This window comes from Acomys russatus, chromosome 1 (assembly GCF_903995435.1).
Source record: "Acomys russatus chromosome 1, mAcoRus1.1, whole genome shotgun sequence".
In the NCBI taxonomy this organism is placed as follows: domain Eukaryota; kingdom Metazoa; phylum Chordata; class Mammalia; order Rodentia; family Muridae; genus Acomys; species Acomys russatus.
In genome coordinates, this window is record NC_067137.1 from 87,934,450 (window position 1) to 87,960,405 (window position 25,956).

The 25,956-nt window shown below is 41.1% G+C and overlaps 1 long non-coding RNA gene across 1 annotated transcript in view; it reads right to left on the reverse strand.

Annotated features, from left to right (window-relative positions):
• Positions 1-4,119: 4,119 nt before the first annotated feature.
• LOC127190762 (uncharacterized) overlaps positions 4,120-25,956 on the reverse strand; it is a 54,953-nt gene continuing 33,116 nt past the window's right edge. Inside the window, exon 3 of the long non-coding RNA XR_007830800.1 lies at positions 4,120-4,190. This is a non-coding gene — a long non-coding RNA (uncharacterized LOC127190762). The remainder of the gene's footprint in view (positions 4,191-25,956) is intronic.

Here is a 25,956-nt window from a genome sequence, read left to right on the forward strand (position 1 = left end):
TTCACATCCCAGGTCGATAATACTTTTAAAAGCCTTGCATTGATTTCTATATTCAATGCTATCTATAGGTGCGCAGTGTTTTGCATGTAGTCCTTCAGTAAATCTATTCCTCCCCCCCACAGAGCAAAGCAGGGGAAGGAGGACAAGTGGATCCAATAGGCACCACCTTTGTACAAATAACTGCAAGGTAAGAATTCTTCGGTTTTTCCATCCAGAGGCAGAGTGAACAGAAAAGGTAATATGCGCACTCTCGAGCAGAACACAGAACCAAAACCACACAGGTCCACATACTCTGAGGGCTGAGTCTCCAAGAGGCCAGGGGGCATGGTAGTGGGGGTGGGGTGTGTATCTGGAGGAGTCACAGAAAGAAGAAACTGACAGAATGTGACATGGGGAAGAAGAGAGAGAAATGGAGATGGCCTTTCAGAAAGATAGGTCCAAAGGGAAAAATCAGTGGCAAAGCAGAAAGAACAGCAGAGGAGGTACTTGAGGGGCAGACCAAAGGAAACAAAGAGGAGAGGACAAAAATAATCACTGAAGTCAAAAGGAAAGATGAAATCAATTCATCAAAGCCAGGGGTCCACAGAGACGCTGAGAACCCATTGCATGAGGTGAGGTGCCTCATCCTTTTCGGCAAGTCCTCAGGGGGCGTGGCAACTGCTAGGCGCTCCCTAGGTTTGCTTCCTAATAACATTGTGAGTTTGGAGGCCAAGCAGATCGTGATTCCAATCCTTGGGCAGGAGACTTATCTCCAGTTTTGCTTTGTACAGTCTGCTTCACTGAATTGATGTGATGACTAAATACGACAAAAAATGAAAATTCTGAGCACAACGCCTGATCTGCTTTGGGCGTTGATACATGCTGTCTTCTCTCTTTCCTCAAGTTAGGCATTGCTATTAAGGATTACTAATTTGATGCTGCTGCTGCTGCCGCCTCTGCCTCCGCCACCCACACCTCCAACGCCGACGCCACCGCAGCCACCACTGCTACCAACGCCTGCCTTGCCCTCTCCCCAGTCTCACTCTGGTTTTCAGTTCTCAGGGTCAAATATGAACTGTGTCTGTCTTAGTTGGGGTTGTATTACTGTGAAGAGACACCATCACCAAGGCAACTCCTATAAAGGAAAACATTTAACAGGGGCTGGCTTACAGTTTTCAGAGGTTCAGTCCATCATCATCATAGAGGGAAGCATGGCAGTGGGCAGGCAGACATGACATTAGAGAAGGAGCGGAGAGGTCTACATCTTGATCTGCAGGCAGCAGGCGACTGCCACACTGGGCATAGCTCGAGCATCGGAGACCTCCTCAAAGCCCGCCTCCATCGTGACACACTTCCTCCAACAAGGCTACGCCTCCCAATAGTGCCACTTCCTGTGAGCCAGGCATTCAAACACATGAGTCAATGTCGGCCATACTTACTCAAACCACCGTAGTCTGGTTCGCCAGAAAGTCCTCAGTTTCTCACACAGTGCCTGGCAGATGGCCAATGTGCAATAACTAAATGGAAAACTAGACACTCATTGGATAGATAGATTGGTACGTAATGTATAAATGACTGAATGAATAGATTAATAGACAATCATCATTCTTTTAGAAGAATTAAAGTATTCTATTTTTTTTATATTGTATGTCTCTATGAATATTTGTGTGTGAGAGTGTGGGTCTGTGTGTGCCATGACATATGCGTGGAGGTCAGATGATAATCTCCAGGTGTCAGCCCACATCTTCCACTTCTTTTGAACCAGTGTCACTTGCTGCTGTGTATATCAGGGTAGCTGGCCCATGGGCTTCTGGGAATTCTCCTGCTCCCTCCTGCTGCTGGAGGAGTGCTGGATTACAGATACACACTACAAAACCCAGCGTTGGTGGGTCCCGGGGATCTGAACTCAGGCCCTTCCCTTGCAGCAAACATTGTATCCATTGATCTGTCTGCCTAGTGCTAGAGAAATTCATTCACTATTTATCATTATGATTGAACGCAGAAAATAGAATCTACTCCAGGCAATTAAAGCAGAGTTTAGTTGTGAATCTGAGACATGAAAGACTTTAAAAGGCATTGATAAGAACATCAGTTGGAGATGCCACTCGACTAATGACATCTAGGTCACTCCAACATGACTCGCTAAAAGGGGAGATTATTGTCAATTAACTCTTTGGTTCATTCACTTACATATTTATGCATTCAAAATGTTGATTGTAAATCTAGTCGCAACAGGATCAGAAAGCTGATGCCACAGCTTGCTTTTACGCCCACAAAGCTGGTGGCTCGACAGGGATCATGGTACCATCCCTCCATCTCTTCCACACTCACATGCTATGCATAGCCTAGCTTACCAACAACAGCATACATAGAAAAATGGCATCTGCCTTCTTTCTTCAAAATTTCATATAAAATGTTCCAAACTGGCAGAACAAAATGTGCATCCATAAATCTGACACACATGGCTTTTTACAGATTTCTAACTACCAAACTAGAAAGAGGTAGAACGAAGGCAGAAAGAGCTATACAACATGGCAACACTTTTCTTTTTATTTATTCATTCATGTATTTATTTATTAAATTTTATTATTCAGGTTACATCCTGATTGTTATTCCTTCACTTGCATCTTCCCATTCCCTCCCTCCCTCCCTCTTTCACCCTATTTCCCTCCCCTAGACCTGTGACAGGAGGGGACCTCCTCTTCCATCATATGATCACAGCCTATCAGGTCTCATCAGGATAGCCTGCTTCTTCTTCTTCCTCTGAGTGCCACCAGGCCTCCCCACCAAAGTGAAGTGGTCAAATAGGGGGTGCCACAGTTCATGTCACAAGCAGTCCCTGCTCTCTCAAAACCATGTAGAATGAGATGTCCATTGGCTAGATCTAGGTTTAAGCATGTATTGTTCTTGATTGATACAGCAGTTTGTGCAGGTTTCTCTGGGTCCAGATCCGCCAGCCTTGACGGTCTTCTTGTAGGGATCCTGGACCTTCTGGGTGCTTCTGTCTCCCCATTCTCCCATACCACTCTCACCTGGAGTCCCAATTGCAAGTCCCAGCATCTGTCCCAATCCCCCGCTGAGTGAAGACTCTCAGAGGACATCAATGTTGGGCTAGTATCCAATTATAAGTAAGTATATACCATGTGTATCTTTCTGGGTCTGGGTTAACTCCTTCATGATGATCATTTCTAGTTCCGTCCATTTGCCTGCAAATTTCAAGATTTCCTTGTTTTTAATAGCTGAGAAGTATTCCATAGTGTAAATGTACCACAGTTTCTTTATCCATTCTTTGACTGAGGCACATCTAGACTGTTTCCAGGTTCTGTCTATTACAAATAAGACTGCTATGAACATAGTTGAACAAATGTCCTTGTGTGGTAGAGCATCTTTTGAGTATATTCAAGGAGTGGAATAACTGGGTCTTGAGGTAGCCCTATTGCCAATTTTCTGAGAAAGCACCAGATTGCTTTCCAAAGTGGTTGTACTAGTTTGCACTCCCACCAGCAATGAAGGAGTGTTCCCCTTTCTCCACATCCTCGCCAGCATGTGCTGTCACTTGAGTTTTTGCTCTTAGCCATTCTGATGGGTGTAAGACGGAATCTCAGAGTCATTTTGATTTGCATTTCCCTGATGACTAAGGATGCTGAGCATTTCTTTACATGTTTCTCAGCCATTCGATACTCCTTTGTTGAGAATTCTCTGTTAAGCTCTGAACCCCATTTCTTAATTGGGTTATTTGGTTTGGTGGTGTTTAATTTCTTGAGTTCTTTATATATTTTGGATATTGGCCCTTTGTCAGATGTAGGGTTAGTGAGCTTTTTCAATCTAACAGGGGAAAAGGCTTCAGTTGTGAGAGCACAGACAGAAGGAGAAACAGGAAAACATAAGAGGCAATCATAGCCACACTATACTCTTTGGGGAGGAGGTTTAGACAGGGTTTCTCTGTGTAGCCTTGGCTGTCCTGGCCTCACTTTGTAGACCAGGCTGGCCTTGAACTCACAGCAATCTGCCTGCCTCTGCCTCCCACACCTGGTTTGCCACACTATACTATTAATTCTCTGGTGTCTTTCCAATTTCATGAACTGAACTGAACTCACATAGTTTTGGGGGCCTATAAAACTTGCCCACATTGATAGAGAAGAGCAAAATTCACCTCATTCTCCAAATGCTGTACCTTCCTGATTTCACCCTTATAGACGGCAGCCTGTGCTCTGTAAAGAAATTGCAGCAATTAGGGTTGAGCTGTCCTACCAACTGTTTCCCTAGAATCTTGAAATGTTTCCCATCTGTTGTACAGAGTATGCATGTTTTTCAAACCAACTTCTGAGTGAACACGTGAGCTGAGGAAGCCATGGAAATGTGTGACCAGGGCATGCAGTGACCAACAATTTCAAGCTGCTGCTGAGCCCAAACCTCCACTGAAATTCATCAGTGCTGTGATGCCAAGGCCACTCTTCCCACAAGCCACTCCTGGATAATAACTAAGCATGTCAGAACTCTAAAGCACACCCTTCCTGGGGTAAAGAGGGTTCCTCTGATGGGTGACTTTGACCACAGGCCTCCTCCAAAAGCCTTATTAAACCTCCCTTTGCTGGGTGAACAGTGTAGACTGTTTCACCTTACCTTGCTTTCTTCTTTTCTTAATTTACCATTGGGTTTGCATCATGATCTGATAGCTCTCCCGTCTTTTCAATTCAACTATCTCTATAAAATGTTATCTTGTCATCCACTTCCTGGAGGACCTGAACTAATATGTGTCATACTGAGGGGAGCATTATGGTCACCTTTAAATGTCCTAGTACAGTGTATGTCAATGGGATGGAGAGGGGGGTGGGAAAGATATGGACAAAAGCATCACTGTAAGACTTTCAGAGTAGATGCTTCGAAAGGCAATGGAGCCATATCTTATATGTGTCTAGCAACAAGGAAGTTTTCCATCATTTGGGAGGAGGAACCCAGAGTAGAACTAGGAAAATTGAAGAATACTGTTCTCCAGGGTTATTCCAATTCAAATATAAAATGAATTATGTTTGTCTATCATCAAACCTAGTTTACATTTTTGTATTTTAAAAACATATTAGCCTCAAAATAAAACCTTATTGCATAAACACCGTGTGTGTGTGTGTGTGTGTGTGCGCGCGCTCACACGCGTGTGTGCACGCGCACACACACATGTATTTGGAACAACTGTTAAAACAAGGACATCCCTACAGTTCGGCCAGTTGAGAGTTTCTGTTGAAACTAACATCCACTGCATAAAGAGGTTTCTTTGCTCTTCCATAAATGGGACATTTATATCATACTCTCTCTATGCCAAGGCTCAGGAATCTCATAAGCGAAATTGAAGAAAGATTGTAAGAGCCAAAAGTCAAGAACGACTGAGTGAAACATGTCCTTTGGTCATGACAGGAGTTCTATGTTCATGAACTCACAGCAGCTTTGGTTGCCTGAACAAGACCTGTATGCATTCCGTGTTCCAGCACAGAGGGACTCAAGCCAAAGGCCAAATGCTCAGGACACCCAGCATTCTCCTTCTAAGGAGTTCTGGGATAGTTTCTGTACCATTGACTCAAGTCTGGAAGAGAAACCTGGAAGTAGAAACTCCTTTCTGCCCAAAGAAGGTTCCGCTTTCTTTAGCTCTGACAACAGCAGTTCCTTTTACCATTGTCACGCTGAACTCTAACCACAAGCAGAATGCAGGGTCTGGCACAAACAGTCCTACAACTTAATCATGACACAGTCAGGTAACTTTGGCTACTCAGGCCAGGAATAGCATTTTTTTTTCTAGTGGCCTAAGATTTGACCAAGAAGAACAAGTCCTTTTGAATAATAAAGATACAAGTGGAGAATGAGCTGTTTCCTTTCTTGTAAATTTTTAATTCTTTGTTCCTCCTACCATCTTCCCTAAGATTCTGAATCTTGACTTTGCCTAAGAACAGTTATGAAGTAGAATGATCTAGAGCCTTGTGAATTCAATCAAAATATCTACTGCCTGCATATTACATTTCATCTGTGAAGTATTAGTCCTCTGCAGACCATGATATGAATAACTGATGTACTTTCTACCATCATTAGAACTATAGGTTTGCAAAGTAAGTTCTCAGTAATTAAACCATCCCACGACCAATATCTAAATATATATTAGAAAATGTGCTCGGAAGGGCAGGAGGCTGTGATGCACCTCAGATGAAGTAACGGACTGAGCTGAGTTCTGAAGCATGAATAACGATTAACTAGGCAGAGGCACTTAGAGAAAAACTGGGGCAGGAATGGGGGCACTGGTTCTAGGCAGGTGGATCAGCATGTGGAAAAGCAGAAAGAACCACAGAGACTTCCAGTAACAGGAAGATGGCCAAGAGAGCGGAGCCCCAAATGTGAAGAGAAACGCAATGAGATGAGACCACAAAAAGAGATCACAGCTGCATCAGCAGGTACTTGTTCATATGCCAGGCCCCTGTGGGCAGCCTTAATCCACTCACATTGAGAGCCTTGTGTTCTCAGAGTCCCTCCAAGTTCGCATGTGACTCAGCTCTGCGTTATTCAGCTCCTGTATCCAGAACTCCTCCCTCATCCCTCTTCCTTCCTCATGAGAATGCTCAGGCTTTCTTCCTGGGCTAGCCTCAGCAAGACTACACCCAAGTATTTTCCTTCATGCTGTCACTTCTCCCTCTTTGTCTCTGCTGCGTTTTAGCTGCAAGAGTCTTGATGCTTTTTTCCCATCTTTGAGTTTATTCTCCGATCCTTCCTTTGATGATGTGACTGCAAGGGAAGGCAAAGTCTCTCCAGTTTTATCAAACACCATGAAATTCCCAATCATGCTCTCCAGGGATGTATTTGGAAAAAGAGACACTTTGTGGCTTGATATTCCTGAAGCTCTTTAAGCCTGTTAGGGAAGCACTTGCCATTTTTAGAAAATGAAACTTGTCTAGCTTTTAGTAGAAATATAAAGCAGAAACTGTCATTACAGTTTCACTCAGCAGACTGGTAAAATGGGGTGATTTTACCCCCAGGAAAACAAGAGGGTATGTCTGGAGATAATTTTTAATTTTGCACAGGAATGAAATGGTGATGCTACTTGGAGCTGAGAAATAGAAGCCAAGAGTGCCAACAGCATCTGAGACATCCTACAGTGCACAAGATAACCCAAATAACAAAGACATATCCAGCCCCAAATGTTCTTAGTGCAGAGGCTGATAAGCCTTGTAAGATATATAAATGACAACTCAAGGTCTACACTGTTCATCACTGATTAGCCCCACTCAGTCACTAACATTTCCACAATGCATTCAAATACATTTGTATGTATTTTTGTTGATTAAAGGTTCATCCTTCTTGTCTCTGCAAGTATTTAAAGCCTTCAAAGAAATTAAGGATCCTTACAATATAGCTAGTGATGCAATAAACTGGCTCAGCAATTGGATCTGACGTTCTTCTATATTGAGAAGTTCTCAATTTCTTAGTTTGTTTTGAATCACCCCAATAGCATTTTTTAAACTGGGTGATTTATAAATAAAAGGATTTATTTCTCAATGCTCTGGAAACTGAGAAGTCCAAGATAAGGGGCTACATCTAGTGCAGAAACTCTTACTACATTGTTTTACGTGACAAGAGCTTAGAGGCATGCAAACTCTGGTTTCTCTCTTTATAACACTACTAACCCCGTCTTGCAGCCCCACACTCATGACTGCATCTAGTCCTAATTATTTCCCAATACTAATACCTCCAAATACTGAAAACATATGAATCCGGAGATGGCATTTCCATTACAAGAACTTTTAGGGTAAACATCTAAACCATAGCAGTCTGCACTTTGCTGCCAGGGATGCCAGAGCAGCTCTGTGGGGTGAAAGCAGGCATTATGCATAGTTAAGATAGATTTGAACTTGTAGCAGTGACAACAACCCCAAGTCTTAATTTCTCTAAAACGGTAAGATTTTTCTCAGTCCTTATACAACCACTTAGTTGTAGACCAGCAAGGGTTCTGTTCTACTTAGTCATCCAGGGGCCCAGGACTCTGCCGCGTTGTGATGAGGCTTCAGAATTCATCTCAAGACACAAGAGATGATGGAGATGTAGAACTCAACCTGGATTTCATACAAGTCACTGCTGCTCATGGCTTATGGGTCAAAATATTCACATAGCCACAGCCAGACCAGAGAGAAGACTGATCAAGTAGACTGTTAGCCAGGTTTCCAGGCAAGTAACCTGTATACAAGCCACCACGTCTTCATCTTTGAGGCAACAAAAAGAATAAGTATTCTGCATATAGTGGCTGTGACACATCAAAGGAAATATTTTACATGTGATCCTCAGCACACTTCAGACATATTGTATAGGCACAGTTAGCGCAAACTGTTATGATTACAGTGATGGTAATGATTATGCTGTTCTTAGGTCACATGGTATATGTGACTCCATTCAATCACAAGACAAGGTGGGCTCAACCAGAACCTTCTCCCTGACTTTTTCCCCTCACCTGTGGTGATGCAATGATTGGTCAAATTTTATTTTGTATTCTTGAGAATAGATAGTATTTAATCTTGGTATAACTATCTAAAATCAATTTTGAATGCCCATGTTTAAATCAATATATGGGTGGGATTCCAGGCTTAAATAGAAAGATAAGTGAGGTCTCAGTGCTCTTCTTCATGAGTTCACAGCCAAGCCAGGTGTGGTGATGCACGCCTTTAACTCAGCACTAGGGAGGTAGAAGCAGGTGGATCTCTGTGAGTTCAAGGCCACCCTGGTCTACAAAGCAAGTCTAGGACAGTCAGGGCTGTTACACAGAGAAATTCTGTCTTGAAAAATCAAATCAAAACAAAACAAAACAAAAAGCCAAAAATCAAGAGTTCACATCCTGGGACTGTGGGAATCCAGAGGAACTCAGGAATAGTACCCAAGAGCTTGAAAAGGGAAGAATCACACTGTTTTGTTTTGGGTTTTGTTTTTTGGGTTTTTTAAAAACCTTTTTGGAGACTTGTTAGCTGTAGTTCAAATGGATGTTATCAAGGAATTGGGTGATCTGACGAGGGGGAACAGTCGAGCAGAGGAAAGACCACTTGTAAAGGCTCAGGATGAACGTATAATTGTGCAATTTAGTAAGGTGGGAATATTGAACAGAAAAGGACAGGAAGTGGGAGTGGAGGGGGTCTTGTATATGAAGAAGTTTAAGCAGGACAGTGTCATGATCAAATTTGGTTTTGAAATAATCTGTTTTGTGTATATTAATCTGCTAATGCCGCTGTAACAAAACAGCCAAGCACTATATAGCTTAGACAGTAGAAATGTATTTCTCACAGGTCATGAGCCTTTATATGCAAGATCAAAGAGGTGACAGGGAATAAGACTACTCTCCTTGGAGTTTAGATGGCTGTCTCCTCTCTGTACGGCCACATGGTCTTCCTTCCTGGGGCTAGTCTACTCCTGCTAAGAGCACTGGTATTATCAGATGAGAGCTCGACCCTTATGATGTGATTTAACCTTAGTTAGCTCCTTAATGGTTACCTCTGGACATAGCTTCACTGGGTGTGAGGACCTTCGTAGGTGAGGACAGCTAAGTCTAACAGTGGCAAACTTGCAGGCAGGAAAGTGGAAGGGGAGAATGCTGCCACATCCAGGGAGTCACTTGGTGACTTGCAGCAATTTAATAGATGTAAGAATGAAGGAGAAGAATCTGAAAAAAAAAAACCCAAAAAGTTAGTAGGCATAGGTATGTGGTCTAAAACCTAGACTAGAAATACAAATAACAGGTCCATCAGCATGGACAGAGTTAGCTAAGGACATGAAAACAGATGCAGTGACCCAAGGAAACTCAGTAGAGTGAAAAGAAGAGGTGGCTCGAATCCAAGCCTCAGAAAATGCACAGAAAAGACTGAATCTGTGGTGGCCCTGTGTGAAAAGAGGAGAAAGAAAGACAAAGGAAACTAAAAATTTCATGATCTGGTTGACCGGGAAGGATATGAAGAAGAAAGGATGGTGAAACAGAGAAGCCGGCTAACGATGTGGTTTTGTTCTGGCGAAAGACTGAAGTACATCTTTCTGCGGAGAAGTACATGCCATCAAGAGGTAGGTTGAAACTCTAACAGAGTATGGGAAAGCAGTGGCCTAGGGATCCCAAAACATCAGAAACCCTGACCACTTAGACGCCCAGTACATAATTTATCCCACGTGGTAAGCTTATGCTGTGCAGAAGTTAAAACACGGGACGATGAGGTTTCTGCTTCCCCCTCCTCTGTCCACAAAGGTCTGGGGCTGAATCTTCCAGGCTTCTTCTGCTTTCTCAGATGCCTTTTCCCTGTTCATACATCTTCTGTTGGTTTTTTTTTAGGGCAAACATATTATTTTTCTGGGTCAGGCTATTGTTACCTAGATATCTAAGGCTTAGCACAGTCCCCAGCACCTAATAGTTCAAAAAATAATTGCCAAGTAAATCATCCTGAGGCAGCATCTTATCCTGCACAGTGAGCATCTTCCTGTGTACATCAGAGAATGGACTGTGTGGTAGTCAGGTGTAGAGGAAAGGCAGACACACTTGCACGGAAGCACTCTAGGAAAGATTCATTATTCATTCCACAAACATTTACTGAGCGTATGGTGCTGCCTTCAGCCACGGAACAGATGGCCCAAGGCAACCGATACACGAAGCCTCCTCCAAACTGGAGGATTCCCTACTCCCCACAAATGACAAATCAGTAGCTGCTACACGCACCCATCTGCTGTGATCTGGAGCCCAGATATTCTCCCTGCCTCTTTAGCATGGAGAAGCAGATCACGATCAAGTTTTCTTTCTGTCAGCAGGAGCTGAGGAATAAAGTACTCCGAATTGACATAAGCAGCTCCAATTGCCTTCAGAATTTGGCCTGGAGCCCAATTATATTTTCCTAGTTTGTGGCACAGCACATGAAAAGTACAATTTGTCTCATTTCCCCTCTCACTTTTAAAAATATCCAAAAAAAAAAAAAAAAAAAAAACTTGGCTGAGTGAAGCCAGCCAAGCACACTCTTCAAGAGTAACTTTGAACGTAATCCATAGCTATGTTATTATAATATAAACTCTAAGACAGATTCAGCTGAAAGAATCTGGATATATTATTTAAAAATTATATGCACATGAATAAAGTGTTTTGCATAAAAATAATTTAAAAATATTGTTGTTAGGTTAAGGATAAATCAAGGTTATAAGTATATTCATATGCACAGGCATGAGTGTGTACTCACACATATATAGAAAGAGACAGACACAGAGAAAGAGACACAGAGAGACAGAGAGACAGAGACAGAGACAGAGAGACAGAGACAGAGACAGACAGAGAGACAGAGAGAGGTTCTCCAATGCAATGTTTTGTGAAAATTATTTTCTAAGCATGTTGTTTGACATTTAGATTGTATGTTTCCAGGAAGGATGTATACACAGTAAGGGGACACTCGAGGGAATCTCCAAAGGCCTACCTCACCAAGTCAGGCAAACTAGGTAACACTGGTCTGGTTTTCAGGGGCAGAATAGGCAGGTGTTGTGGTTCCTGCCTGAAATGTCATCACCAGACTGGCTGAATCAGAAGGATCACCACAGATTTGAGGACAGCCTGAGCTATTAGTGAGTTCCAAGACAACCTGGGCCAGAGAAAAAAACCCTAACTCTGCCTGAGGTGGTGACGTCCCTTCCTCACACTGAGGCCTCTACTCAATGCCATGTTCCAACTGTATTCCCACCTTACCTACAGCTTAGAGCATGTGTCTAACTATATACTATATACTAACTATATAGTGCCACTCCCCATGGGCCTATGGAAGCCATTTTCATTCAAACCACCACAATAATGATTAAAATAGTTTACGAATTACTTGAATTGCGAATTCATCCTGAAGGTCTTTCGTCTTCAGCAACCACCAGTAGGCAGCTAAGGAGCCCAGTTTCCCTCAGACTGAAGCGAGCGCTGCCCTCCTGTTGGCTACAACCTTACTGTTCCCTACCATTGCTTTCTTGTTATTGTATCAATTGCCGCTTTCCATTGTGTCTCTGCTCCTGTCTTTCTTTCTCTTACCCTGATTTATTTGTTTATATTAACTGCCTGGCCCCAGTAGCTTGTGAGACTGCCAACTTTGCTATAAACAAGTCCTATTACTCAGAGCTACCTTTTAATTCCATTTCTAAGCCTTTAAATTATAATCTGTGTGTGTTCTCTCAATTGCTCCCTAGGTAGCTGGAGGTGATAATGGAAGAGTGAGTATTTTCTAGCTTAGGGTTAATAATTACTTGTTTTTCCTATTCGCTTTTAATGCAAAGTCGTAAACACACTTCAGAGGCAATTTAAAATATATGTTGAAAACATAACATTACAAATAAAAGTTTATATCTATTTCAAAGTATTTTGTATTCATGATAATTCCAACATGTAGGTACCACAAACATTATCACCATCTCTTTATTAATAAAAAACTAAAGAAAGATGTAAAAAAAAAAGAAAGAAAGAAAGAAAGAAAAGAAAGATGTACCTTTGGCTCTAGAACTACAGGGGTAAAAAAGAGATAAGATGTATATGTCTTAGAACTCTGAGTTCGTGCCTAAAATTCCTATACTTGGGGCAGAAAGAGGAAGATTCAGAGTTCAAGTTCATCCTGGGCTATGTATACCAAGATTCCAACTCAAAACAAAAACAAAGAACACCACATTCTCTTAATGTATATATTTCTGTTTCCTTGTGGGAAAAATGAAGTTATGTGCTAGGAAGTGGAAATTTCCAAGTCTAGTTTTACAAGTTTTACAAGTCTAGCGTAGACGCTTTATTCTAACCAAAGTTCAATGGAGAAGCCAATCTAGATATGTGGTTCTGCCCTCCAGAGCCAGGGAAGGGACATTTCAACACAGGAGAAAATACAATCCATTCAACTCTCACCTTTTTTGTTGTTGTTGTTTTGTTTATATTAATTTTCTTTTAATTACCAAATGTAGTAGGAGGAATTAGCCTAGCCTCCCACAAAGATCCCTCTCTATCTCTTAGTTCCCAGAGCTATGACTACTACCTATTACTAAATGCTACCTTCTTTGGAAAACAATCTTTGTAGATATAATTAACTATTTTTTGATGATGAGCTGATCCTGGGTTACTTGAGTGGGCACTAAATCCAGATGACTTCTTACAGATGAGAAGACATGGAAAGCAGAAAACAGAAGCATCTATTAGTCACAAGCCAAGGATCAGCTGGAGCCACCAGGAGTAGGGTGAGGAATGGAAAGATCCACTTCTATAGCCTTCTGAGGAAGGTCACCCTGATAATTTGTATGCCATAGCTTCCCAAAGCATTAAACAAAAAGTTTCTGATTTGCAAACTACTGACTATGTGCCTGTCGAAACACCTATCAGAGATTTATATGGCAGGGACTATTACAATAAATAATAAGACAAATAAAATCACCTCTTACTTGACTGCAACACCATTCCAGGGTGAATAATTGAAATCAAATTAAAAGACAGTGATAGTGAGAAGAGTTTCAGTGAGGCTCAGGAATTCTATGCCTTGCTTACTCTCAAATTCTCTTTTTTTACCCATCAAAGCTAAAGACACTCTGGATACAGATATTTACTTTCTTATTCAAGAATAAGATTGTACAGGAAATTTGAGAATTATATTTCTCTTAGAACTTTTGGTAATACATATTTTCAAGTCATAACATTCTGACATAATGCTGGGTTAGGGAGATAAGCCAAATGGTCCTAAGAACCTATACCAGCCTAATTAGACGTCTAGGAAATAGCTTTAACTTTTAAATGTAAAAGTAATACATATACATAAAACTCAAGCAATAAGGCAAGTCAATAAAATAAGTAATAAAAATCATTATACCAGGAGTAGTAGCTGAAATGAATAAATATCAAAGGTTACTATTTATAGATTCTACCTCTTAGTGGGGGTCCTGTTTAGCTCTTTCCTGAGGGCTCTCCCCGCCTCCCTTCTAGCTCATCCCCACTCCTTCATGTGAGTGGCTTATGGCTAGAAACAGCCCCCACACGGGACCCCTGGTAGCCGCACATGGCTGGGACTTAAGTAAATAACTCACACTATCCTTTCTGTCCTCCATGAGTGTCTCTCCAGTCTCACTCTGAGCCCTGTATCAGCATACTTACAAGTATCGCTTCTCCTACTTCAACTGCATTCCCTAGAGACTCCCAACACTTGGTACCTTACCATGGTCCTCCAGCTCTTTCATTAGGGTCTTTCCAGATGTATACTTTGTCCTACTGCAGCCTAATTTCAGGAGCCCCTTCTCCCACCACATCTCCCTGGAGACCTCACTTCTTGGTGTGACCAAGATAACCGAGTTCTTTGCCACAGCCCCTCTCAGCCTTTTCTCCTAGCATTTTTCTATTCTTCTCTGCTGCTCACCAACCTGCAATGGCACTCTCTACTGGGGAACCCATAACCACAACATTTTCTTATTATCTAGAAGGGGCAGCAGAAACCAAGGAATGGACTACCCACCCAACAAAGAAATATCAGATATCAACACCTAAAATCACTTCAATCACCATAACTCCAGATGACTGAATACCAAGACAAAAAATGTACAAAAATTAATAGCCAAAACAATATGCCTATACCAGAACCCAGTAGCCCTACTACAGTAGGCCCTGAAAACTACAACTTAAGTGAATCACAAGACAAGGACTTCGAAATAGAAATTAAGAATATGTTAAAGGACCTTAGTGAAGACTACAAAACCACAAAGAAATGGTAGAATGAAATAATGAAAACAGTTCAAGAAACATGGAAGTAGAAGTAGAATTACTAAAGAAAACCCAAATAGAAGTAAAGCTGGAAATGAAACATTTAGGAAGTAAAAAACCTCAGAGTTAAGCTCTAGGGTGAAAGACAGAAGAAAGAATATCCAGCTTTGACAATTAGAAGGAATGGATGCCTTTGTGAAAGAAAATGTTAACTCTAAAGAAGTCCAGGCACAAAATCTGGGACTAAGAAATACCAAATTTAGGAATAATAGGAATAGAGGGAAGAGAAGACATCTAGGTCAAAGCCACAGAAAACATTTTTGGACTAATCATAGAAAATCCCCCCAACTTAAGAAAAGGTAATACCTATCAAGGTACAAGGAGCATACAAAACACAAAATTGGCAGGACCAGAAAAGAAATTCACATAATAATCTAAACATTAAATGTACAGAATGAAGAAAGGATATTAAAAGCTTCGAGAGAAAAAGACCAAGTAACATACAAAGGCAGGAGCATTAGAGTAACACCCACGTTCTCAGTGGAGACTCTAGATGCCAGAAGGGCCTAGACAGATGTTGTATAAACTGTTGACAGACTACAGATGCTAGCCCAGACTACTATACCTAGCAAAACTATAAATCACTATAGAGAAAAAGAAACACACTTAAAACCAAATATAAGCAATATCTACCTACTAATCCAGCTCCACAGAAGGCACTCAAGAAAACCTTCAGACGAATGAAGTTAACCACACCAAAGAAAACACAAAGAACACCCATCAATGGACAGGTCATCCAGACAAAAAACTAAACAGAGAAGTGTTGGGGTTAAATAATATCATAAAATAAGTCGACTTAGCAGATATTTTCAGAACATTTCACCCAAACACAAAAGAAAATACTTTCTCCTCAGCCTCTGATAAAAATTTCTCAAAATTGACCACATAGTTAAACACAACAAATATAAGAAAATTGATATTAACAACAACTAAAATATACAAACTCATGGCAAATGAACAAATTACTACTAAATAAAGAATGAGTCAGAACAGAAATTAAAAAGAAAATTTAAAACTGTTTATAACTGAATGAATATGAAAACACAACACATCCAAATCTATGGGACACAGTGAAGGTAGTTCATAGAGTTCTAAGTCCATACCAGTAAAAATTGAAAATATCTCATATTGGCAATTGAGTGGCACACTTGAAAGCTCTAGAACAAGAAGAAATAACATTAAAAAATGGTAGACAGCAAGAAATTATCAAACCCAGAGCTGAAATAAATTAAGTAGAAAAAAATAAAAACAAGAAATCAATTAAATTAAGACTTGATTATTTGAGAAAATCAGAAAGATGGATAAACCCTTACCCAAATTACCTTAAAAAAAAAAAACCAGAGTAGAGATCCACATTAATAAAATTAGAGATAAAAAGTGAGACATCATGACAAACACCAAACCAGAAAACCTAAAAGAAATAAATGGATTTCTTATATACAACTTACCTAAATTAAATCAAAATCAGAGAAGCCATGTAAAAAGACCAATAGCCCTAGTGAAGTAGAAGTAATAATTGAATCCACTCTCCAAAAATAAGCTCAGGGCCAGATGGATTCAGTTGAGAAATCTACCAGACCTTAAAGAATTAATGCCAACAATACTTTAATTAGTCTACAAAAGAGATATTGAAGAATCATTGCCTAATCTTTTTATGAGGCTGCAATTACCCTGATACCTAAAACACACACACACACACACACACACACACACACACACACACACACACACACACACACACTAACCAACCAAAAAGAAAAGAAAGAAAAAAAGAGAGTGGGAGGAAAGAGGAAGGGAGAGAGAGAAAGAAATGTACAGACCAATAGCTTTTATGAATATAGATGCAAAATTTCTCAAAACCAGAAAACTGAATCCAAGAACACATCCACTGCAATCTTGTTGGTTTCATTCCAGAGATACAGGGATACATGTCTACCCCAAGGATCCAGCTCTACCACTTTTAGGTATATACCCAAAGGACTCTAAATCCTACATGATACTGGAAGGTCCTCTGCATTCTACCAGAGGGGAAAGGTAACCACCAGCCCAGCTACAAACCATGTGATCCACAATGACATGCCTGCATGACACTCTGGTACAATAGTGGCACGAACGTTGTGGGAGTAACTGACCACTCTGTGGATTTAAAGCCTGTTCCACTAGATCAGTGGTTCTCAACCTTCCTAATGCTGCAACCCTTTAACACAATTCCTCATGTTGTGGTGACCCCCCCCCAACCATAAAAATTATTTGTTGCTACTTCATAACTGTAATTATGCTACTGCTACAAATCTTAATGTAAATATTTGTGTTTTCTGATGGTCTTAGATGATCTCTGTGAAAGGGTCATTTATACCCCAAAGAGATCACAGCACAGAGGTTGAGAAATGCTGCACTTAGATGAAACCAATGCCTGACAATGCTCCAGTGTCAAAGAACCTGAGGATAGAGAGGTCATGAGCCTAAGGGGAAGCCAAATGCCATTGTTCTGCTAAAGGACATAGCAATAAATGACTCCATACGACATCCTCTTAGATCCATGCATCAGTACTTCACTCAACCATGATTCAAGAAGCTTCTTCTTTGTCGTAGGTGGGAACTGACACAGAGACCACAACTGGACAATGTGCAGAGTGAGAGATCTTGGAACATTCAGTCCTAAATGCAATGTCTTCATCAAACCCTTCCCCTTAGTGCAGAAGAAGAGAGATAAAGATTCTAAGATCCAAGGGAGATGGATGACACCACGGAAAATAGTGTCTTCAAACATAACAAGATCGATGCACATATGAACTCACAAAGACTATAGCAGAATGCACAGGCTCAAGTCAGAGTCCTAGTGCTGGGAGTGGGAAGTGGATAGGAGCTCCCACCCCCATGCAAGAAGTTATCTACAGTTGATATCCACTTGTAAAGAAAAACATTAGTTTTCTCCAATGGAGTCTCACTGGGTATATTAACCAAACTTAGGAGTGGGCCCCATGCCCAATAGTAGTTAGCCAGCACAAAACAAATTTAAAGGTATTTTTGTAGACTTTTTGTCTTATATTGCTTTATTTGGGACTTTTTTTTTTATTACTGGTGTTCTGCTTGTATATTAAGGCTTCTGGTATCACATTTTTATGAGTTTTTAAAATTTGGAGGTGTATGTGGGCTTTTTAATTTTTTTTTATTATTAATTTATTCTTGTTACATCTCAATGTTTATCCCATCCCTTGTATCCTCCCATTCCTCCCCCCCCCATTTTCCCATTATTCCCCTCCCCTATGACTGTTCCTGAGGGGGATTACGTCCCCCTATATATTCTCATAGGGTATCAGTCTCTTCTTGGCTACTTGCTGTCCTTCCTCTGAGTGCCACCAGGCCTCCCCCTCCAGGGGACATGGTCAAATGTGAGGCACCAGAGTATGTGAGAAAGTCGTATCACACTCTCCACTCAACTGTGGAGAATATTCTGACCATTGGCTAGATCTGGGAAGGGGTTTAAAGTTTACCTCCTGTATTGTCCTTGGCTGGTGCCTTAGTTTGAGCGGGACCCCTCGGCCCAAATCTGCCTATCATATTGTTCTACTTGTAGATTTCTAGGACCCTCTGGATCCTTTTATTTTGCTGTTCTCCCATGCGTCTCTCATTTGGAGTGTGGGCTTTTTAATTTTTATTCTGCTTTCCTATGGCTTTTTTGAGAGGAGGTTGTTGTTTGCCTGTTTGTTTTCTAAAGAGAGAAAGGGAAGGCATGAAGTTGGATGATTGAGGAGGTGGGAGCATCTGGGAGGAGTTAGGGGAGGGAAAAGCAATGTCCTATTAAAAAAAAAAAAAAAGAATAGCCGTTACATATTATTGCTGATATGTACCTGGGTTTTATGACTTCATAAGACTGACTTGTACAGCTGTGACATGACACATTACAAGGACTGCACCAAAATAAACTTGAATTGAGACAGTTAAGTAAAATGGTCCTACTGTTTCATGCAGAAAACCCGCCACTGTCACTGACCTTCTAACATCCAGAAAGTTCCTTGAAAGACTCAGAGCCTTCTAAGGAGTTCTTTGGGCACAATTTGAAAACCATTTGATAAAAGGTTGTCAACACACCCCTCAGCAGTAAGACTCAATAAACATTTTTGTGTGTGGCTGTGTTTAACAGACAGCCATAAAATACCACAATGCAACAGGAAGCTATAAGAATGGATCCTCATAAACCAGTTAATGCCTGTCAGCAAGCAGAAAACCAGTCACTTCTCCCTCTATTGATACTTATGTTGCAGTTTAATGATGTTTTTACTCAACTGATGGCAGCTGTCTCCATGAAAAACTATTAGCACAGTAGATCTTTATTGAAACTGGCAAAGTAATAAATAATGCTTGTGACTTCTCCTTTGTTCACAAGGTTAATTGTTATTTAATAACAACTGTGATGTGCTAAGAGCTTCCAAGGAATTATATATGCAAATCATTAGACTAAAATAAAAAACTCAACAATGTACTAATTTATAAGTTGTTGGTAGACCAAAGACGTAAAGGTGGCATAGTACTGGACAGCATGATGATTACCCAAGACTCTGTATTGTCTTTGTATTTTTCATTCACACTGACAGATACTCGTTTAGCAAAATAGCAAGCTATTAATCTAGGAGATACAAAGATTTATAACATACAACTTTTGACCTTGGAAAACGTTCAGTGTTGCTAAGGACACTAAATACACATAAAGTGGATTAGTAAATGAGCTCAGTTTAGAAGATACAAAGACAAAACTACTCCAACTTGGTGGCAAAAATCTTTCATAGTTAATGCTGGGTAGGGTTTGCTAAAATTTCTTTAATTTTTCAAAGCTATCCAATTTGATTGAGGATCTGTTAATCGCTTAGGCTCTGACAAACACACACTAGTTTACCTAACCGTAGGCATTTATTTAAACACTACTTCTTTGAGAATAGGATGGAACTTGAGAGATATTAATCTCCTCCTCTCTGTCATACGAAAAAGGAGAGAGGAAGCCAGTGAAAGGGCTTTCTCAAGTCAATTGGCCACGGCAATGCCTGGACCAAGGCTCGGGAGAGCCAGTGTCTTGTCTCTTTGAGGCATTAGAAGATGGTTGTGCCAGCATCATCCTTTATACTTTGCCCAGTTTGAACACGGTACTTGAAATCTCAACATACAAATTGCAAGCGTAAAAATAAACAAAAAGGAAAAGGAAGAATGTTGATAATGGTGGCAGTGGTGATGGAGAATGGAGAGAAGAGAAGGAAGGGGAAGATAGGGAAGGCAGCAGATGTACTTAGTGACACGAACTTCGGGGAGGGGCTTTGAAAGCGCATCTTCTGTAGCCTTTGCAGCATTTCCGGTTCTAAAATCATTTTAACGCCATTAAATGCCTGAGGTCACATGTTAAGTGGCTGCTAGTAAATGCGAAATCCCATACAGGTCAGACCTGAGTCCCAAACGCTAACCCGCAGCACCATGTTGCCGTAGAGGCTGTGCAACCTCTGGTAAACCACGCCCACCCTACAGTGCTGAGCTAGCTGGGCAGGGGCTGGGCTGTATTGACTGCTGCTGGCTGAGAAAGCCCTGGAAAGGGCTCAGATTGTTACAGCAGCCCCCAAATGGCATTTCTAATGTTCCTGCTCTCTGTGATGCATTCAGTTACCAAGACAATCATCTCAAATAAGAATTTCAGTGAAGCTTAGAGCAAATTAATTAGCCATGCTGCAGACAGATTAAAACTCCACAAGCAGTTACCATAGTAGGTAACCTTGCATGTTTTACAAAGTGTAGCATTTTCATTTCAGCTCATGTTTAATAATGAATAATTTTCCCTGCCCCCTGCTAAAAACTGAATGATGAGAAACCCTAGTAATTCGGGCATGTTGAATTAATCTGCTAGTAGAATATTCACATTTCTCCCTAAGGCAACCTTCCTCTTATTCAGGTTATAGCTATCTCCTTACCCTTATCCTCCCCCAACAAGTTCCAGCAAGTGCCTGGAAAGGAGACAGGGAGAGCAATGGGACTTCACAGTGTGGTAATGTGAATAGGAGCGCACAAGAGGATGCCAGGTACTGGCAGGTGGGCTCAGTGCCCACTCTGAGCCATTTTGCAATGAGACATCGTTATCATCTCTTTCCTCTCCCCAGAAAGTGAGTCCAGCAGCCTCCATGTCTCCCAAGCCCTCTGTCCTGTTTTTCGTTGCCCTGGCTTTTAATTCTGTTTCCTTCTATGAATGTAGGTGGCATTATGCCAAGGGCATTGTTTTGTCCTCTGCTGTCCCCCTAGCACCTAAACCAATGCCCAGCACAAGAACGTATTTGTCAAGATGTCCGTTTTACTTATAATTTCCTAAGAAAATAGAGAAAAGAAGAACATCATATCATATAGCAGAATTCCCCCCAGTTTCCCACTAGACATCTGGTCTCTGATGTCACTCCTGTCTTCTTACCACCCAACTTTTTCAATAGTCCCATAGTTGTCTCAAGAATCCAGAAGGTTATCCCCTATCATCAAAATGAAGTCCAGAATTGCTGCATCCTCTCCCACATCCATCTCAGAAATCACTTAGACAAAAGACTCAATATCAACAGTGACCTGACTAAGTACATCATTAAATATTCATAAAATGAATGCCATATAGCCAATACAAAGAATTTGGCTAATGATAGATACATTAATAATGGGTAGATAAATGATGGGTTGGTATGGATATAGACAGAAGATGGATGGGTGAATGATGTACCATTTAATCTCAGTATATCACTAAACATACATATGGGAAACTATTGACTGTGACTGCCTTTTTAGTGAACAGAATCAAGAATTTGTGTTAATAGAAGGAAGGTCCTTGGGGGAGGGAAATTCATGCACACATGTGTTCCCATGCATGTGAAGGACACAGGTCGATACTGCATGTCTTCATCAGTCACTCTCCACATTATTTTTTGAGACAGAGTCTTACCGGTCCTCAGGCATCCATGCCTAGTGTTGTGTGCTGCTGGGGATTGAGCGCAGGTCTTCCTATTTGTGCAGTAAGCACTTTATCAAGTCAGCCATTTCCCTGACCTGAGAGACTACATATTTAGATACATTTTTAGAATCAGAGGTTACAATGCAGGGAAGGAAATAAAACTTAAAGTTATATTTAAGCTTCTAAATAAAAAATTTAGGAAAGGGTTGTTATATTTATGTTTCTAAATCAAATGTTAACTAAACATCATTTTATACTAAAAGAAAGTGTGTGGATGGGTAAGCAGTAAGCCATCAATAAATCCTAACATGCCCCTGAAAGAATTCACCAAAGCAAATGATAATTTCATACCTTAGGATGTCTACTGAGAACATAAAACTTATTTTTAAAGAACTGAATCTTCATCCTTTCATTCTCTGTGAGAGTTAAGTTCTCAACCCACGTAATGACACCTGCTGGATCCAAAGGCCAAAGAAACTCAGTGGACCGAAAATATACTGAAAATGCATTTGTTCTGGAGAAGCTAATTAGATGTGATTTTTTGGATTGGTCTCCCAAGAACTTCTAGTTCCCCAACCATTCTTTTCACATAAAATAACTTTTAGCCCAGAATAAATTAGCCTCTATGATAAAAATACAAAGTAATAAGTGTCCGTAAGCATGGTATACTTATTAAGAACTCTTTAGTCACATCATTTTGGCTTATTGGAATTTATTTCTTGGGGGCATTCTTTATTATCTGATGGTCCTGTTGCCTTATCCACCACTTGCTAATGTGGTCTATACAGGTGTGAGGTTAGTTGCCAAAGGGAGAAGAAATAACCAAGCCAGGATTTTCTGGTTTTGTGTTGAGCCTCTCAGATATTCCTGGCTGTTCCTCTGAAGATACTGAGAAGTACAGTATAATGGTATGAGCTCTCAGCTCCTGGTAGCTGATGGCCACCCTCAGAGGTTGATGAAGTCATGTTTCTGAATCATGATGGACAGATGAGAGTTGAGCTAGCCATAAAATGTTCCATTGGGGCCATCTTCACCAACCACATAGTCCCAGGCTCCTAGCCCACACCTATGTCAAGATCTCCCCTCCTTGATTGAGTTAGTCAAAAGGCTAAGGGAGACAAGAGGGTAGTCAAGAGAAAACTGGGGAATTTCATTCTTAAAAGAAGGGAGCCTTTCTCTTATAGTGGCTCAGCATTACGGCACAGCACTATGGAGGGTGTGGTGGAAAGAAAACACCTAAGAATGAGAAGAATCAGCATTTATGTTTCCAAGCCAACCAAGAAAAGGGGTTGGATAGACCATCCAGCAAGGCCTGTCCTGTCAGATTCTAGACAAGTGGACATAAGCAGCACAAACGCAGGTGGGTTGGGCACTGCAGACAAGTTGAGGTTATAAACTCATAACTTGCTATCTTGCCTTGCCCTAGAAGTAAAGAAAAATTGCTAATGTGATCAGTGCATTTATGAATCACTGACAACTGCAGAAGATAAATTAACTTTAATATAGAGGTTTGTCAGTTGATAAAAGAGTTATTGTCATCTTGAAGCTTTAGAACATCACTCCTCCCACAAGAGGCCCTTGTTATGCTAAAGATAGAACCCATTTTAAACTCATAGCAGCCATTTTGACTTAAAGGTGAACCTATATATTTTGGGTCTCCATTAGGAATTGCTTTCATGAGACGAGGGACAGAGCTCTGTCCTAGGTATTAGAGAGACTTGGAAAGGATGTGCCACAACAGCACAGAGGAAGCATGAAGAAAAGGTGGGGAACATCAAAGACTAGTTTAACGGCTTTTTCTTGGGAGGCAGAGTTCTTAGGCAAGAAACAGCTCTGTTCACCTCACATGCTTTTGTGCTCTCTCCAGTGGTAGAGAACATGGGAGTTTCCTGGCATTTCCTGATGCCTATAACCACACAGTCTGTAGAGGAACCTCATCCTAGGGCATCTACCAGTGGACCGAACAGGAGTCGTCTGGACTGGTTCCTGTACTTCCAGCAGGGCACAGCCCCACTTCTAGTTTCACAGGACCCATTCTCTGAGACAGGGCATTTCCTCTTGCTGGCCAAGCCTCATTCTCTAAACCACAGTGATATATATTTCATTCAATAAATATGGAATTCATGTACATGGTCTTTTACTGAAAACTTCTTGATAAGTCAACCCCAGTTCTGTATGTAACATCATTAAGGAAATTATTAGCTTATAGCTCCAAAAGTCAGAGCCCTGACATTTGAGAAAAATTGACTTTTCCTATAAGCCAAATTAGTATGGCAGACTATGACTTTATTTGAAAATAAGTCTTTGAAGATGACATGATTGAGGTAACAAGGCATCATCAGGGTAGATTCTTCCTAAGCGAAGGCATAGTGGCCATATAAAAAGAGGAAATGGCAGACAAAGATGCATATATGCACAACGGGAAAATATCACATGAATATAAAGTAATGAGCTAGGAAACAATTTTTTAATGCCAGCAAACCACCAGAAACTATAAGGCAGGCACAAAACAGATTCTCACAGCCCTCTGAGGGAATAAGCCCTGTTGACATCTTTACTTTCAACTTCCAGCATTACCATTAAACTGATTAAGTCACTCAGTGTGTGGGTTTTTTAATTTTACTTTTAGTTTTAATTTTAATTTGTTCACTTTACACTCTGATTGTAGCCCCTCCCTTGTTGCCTCCTGGCCTTCCTTCCCCATATGCCCTCCCTCCCTCCCCTAGTCCTCAGAAAGGGGAGCCCTCGTCTCCTAACTAATATCTGACCTCAGCCTATCAAGTCTCATCTGGACTGCTTGCATCCTCTTCCTCTGTGGCCATATTAGGGGACCCACAAGGAGACTGCGCTGCCTATCCACTACATCTGAGCAGAGGGTCTCGGTCCTCACCATGCATGGTCCCTGGTTGGTGCATCAGTCTCTGCCCCAGCCCCTCCTCCATCCATATTTGTTGGCTCCATTGATCTCTTTGTGGAGCTCCAGACCCCTCCAGGCCCTTCTATTCCCCAACTCTTCCATAAGACCCCCTACACTCCACCCCAAAGACTGGCTGTGAGTTTCAGCATCTGCTTCGATCCCATGCTGGGTGGAGTCTTTCAGAGGACCTCCATAATAGGTTCCCTTCCTGTTCCTTCTCTTCAACTGCTTCTGGTGTCTATTCTATTTGTCCTTCTGAATGAGAATTAAGAATTCTCCCTAGGATCCTCCTTGTTATTTAGTTTTTTTAGGTCTGTGTATTGTACTGCAGGTATCCTGTATTATTTAGCTAATTTCCGCTTATAAGTGAGTATATACCATGTGTGTCTTTCTGAGTCTGGGTCACTTCACTCAGGATGATGTTTTTTAGTTTCATCTATTTGCCTGCAAATTTCAAAGTTTCCTTGTTTTTAATAGCTGAGTACTATTCCACTGTGTAAATGCACTACAGTTTCCTTTATCCATTCTTCGACTAAGGGACATCTAGGTTGTTTCTAGATTCTGGTTATTAAATATAAAGCTTCTATGAACATAATTGAGCAAATGTCCTTGTTATACGGTGGAACATCTTTTGGGTATATGCCTAGGAGTGGTATAGCTGGGTATTGGCACTTTTTTTTTTTTTTTTTTTTTTTTTTTTTTTTTTTTTTGGTAGCAGCCTCAAGAAACCATTGTCCTTACCTTGAAGTCCTGAGCCAGTGTCTATGGACTTACTCTCCATCAGTTTCACCCAACATTTTCAGGAATGAATCTTGGGTAGAGTAGTTCCAAGTGAATAAGGTCTTAAGTTTCTACCTAGTTTAAGAATGTGGATTTCATCCCTACTTGTGTGAACACGGTTGTATTTGCATCCCTATAGTATAGTTTCCTGACTGTGATATGGGACGTGTACTCATCACTTTTGCATTGCTGTGACCAAAATACCTGGGAGAAGAAACTCGAGTGAGGAAAGATTAATTTCACCTCCATTTCAGAGGGGTTTCAGCCCATCACAGAGGAAAAGGGTGGGCAGAGAACCTCGGTCTGTGGTAGCAAGTACCAGAGACTTGACACTGGTGTCAAGAAGACAGAGCAGGCCTGAACCAAGGTCCAGTCTATGTGTGACTTTGAAAGACCTGTCCCTGGTCACCTACTTCTTCCAGCTAGGTGCTGCTTCCTAAAGATCCCAGAGGCTCCCAAAAAAGTACCATCAGCAGGGAAACAAGTACTCAAAATGAACCATGGATGGCCAAGGGAACACTTTAGACTCCAAGCATAACA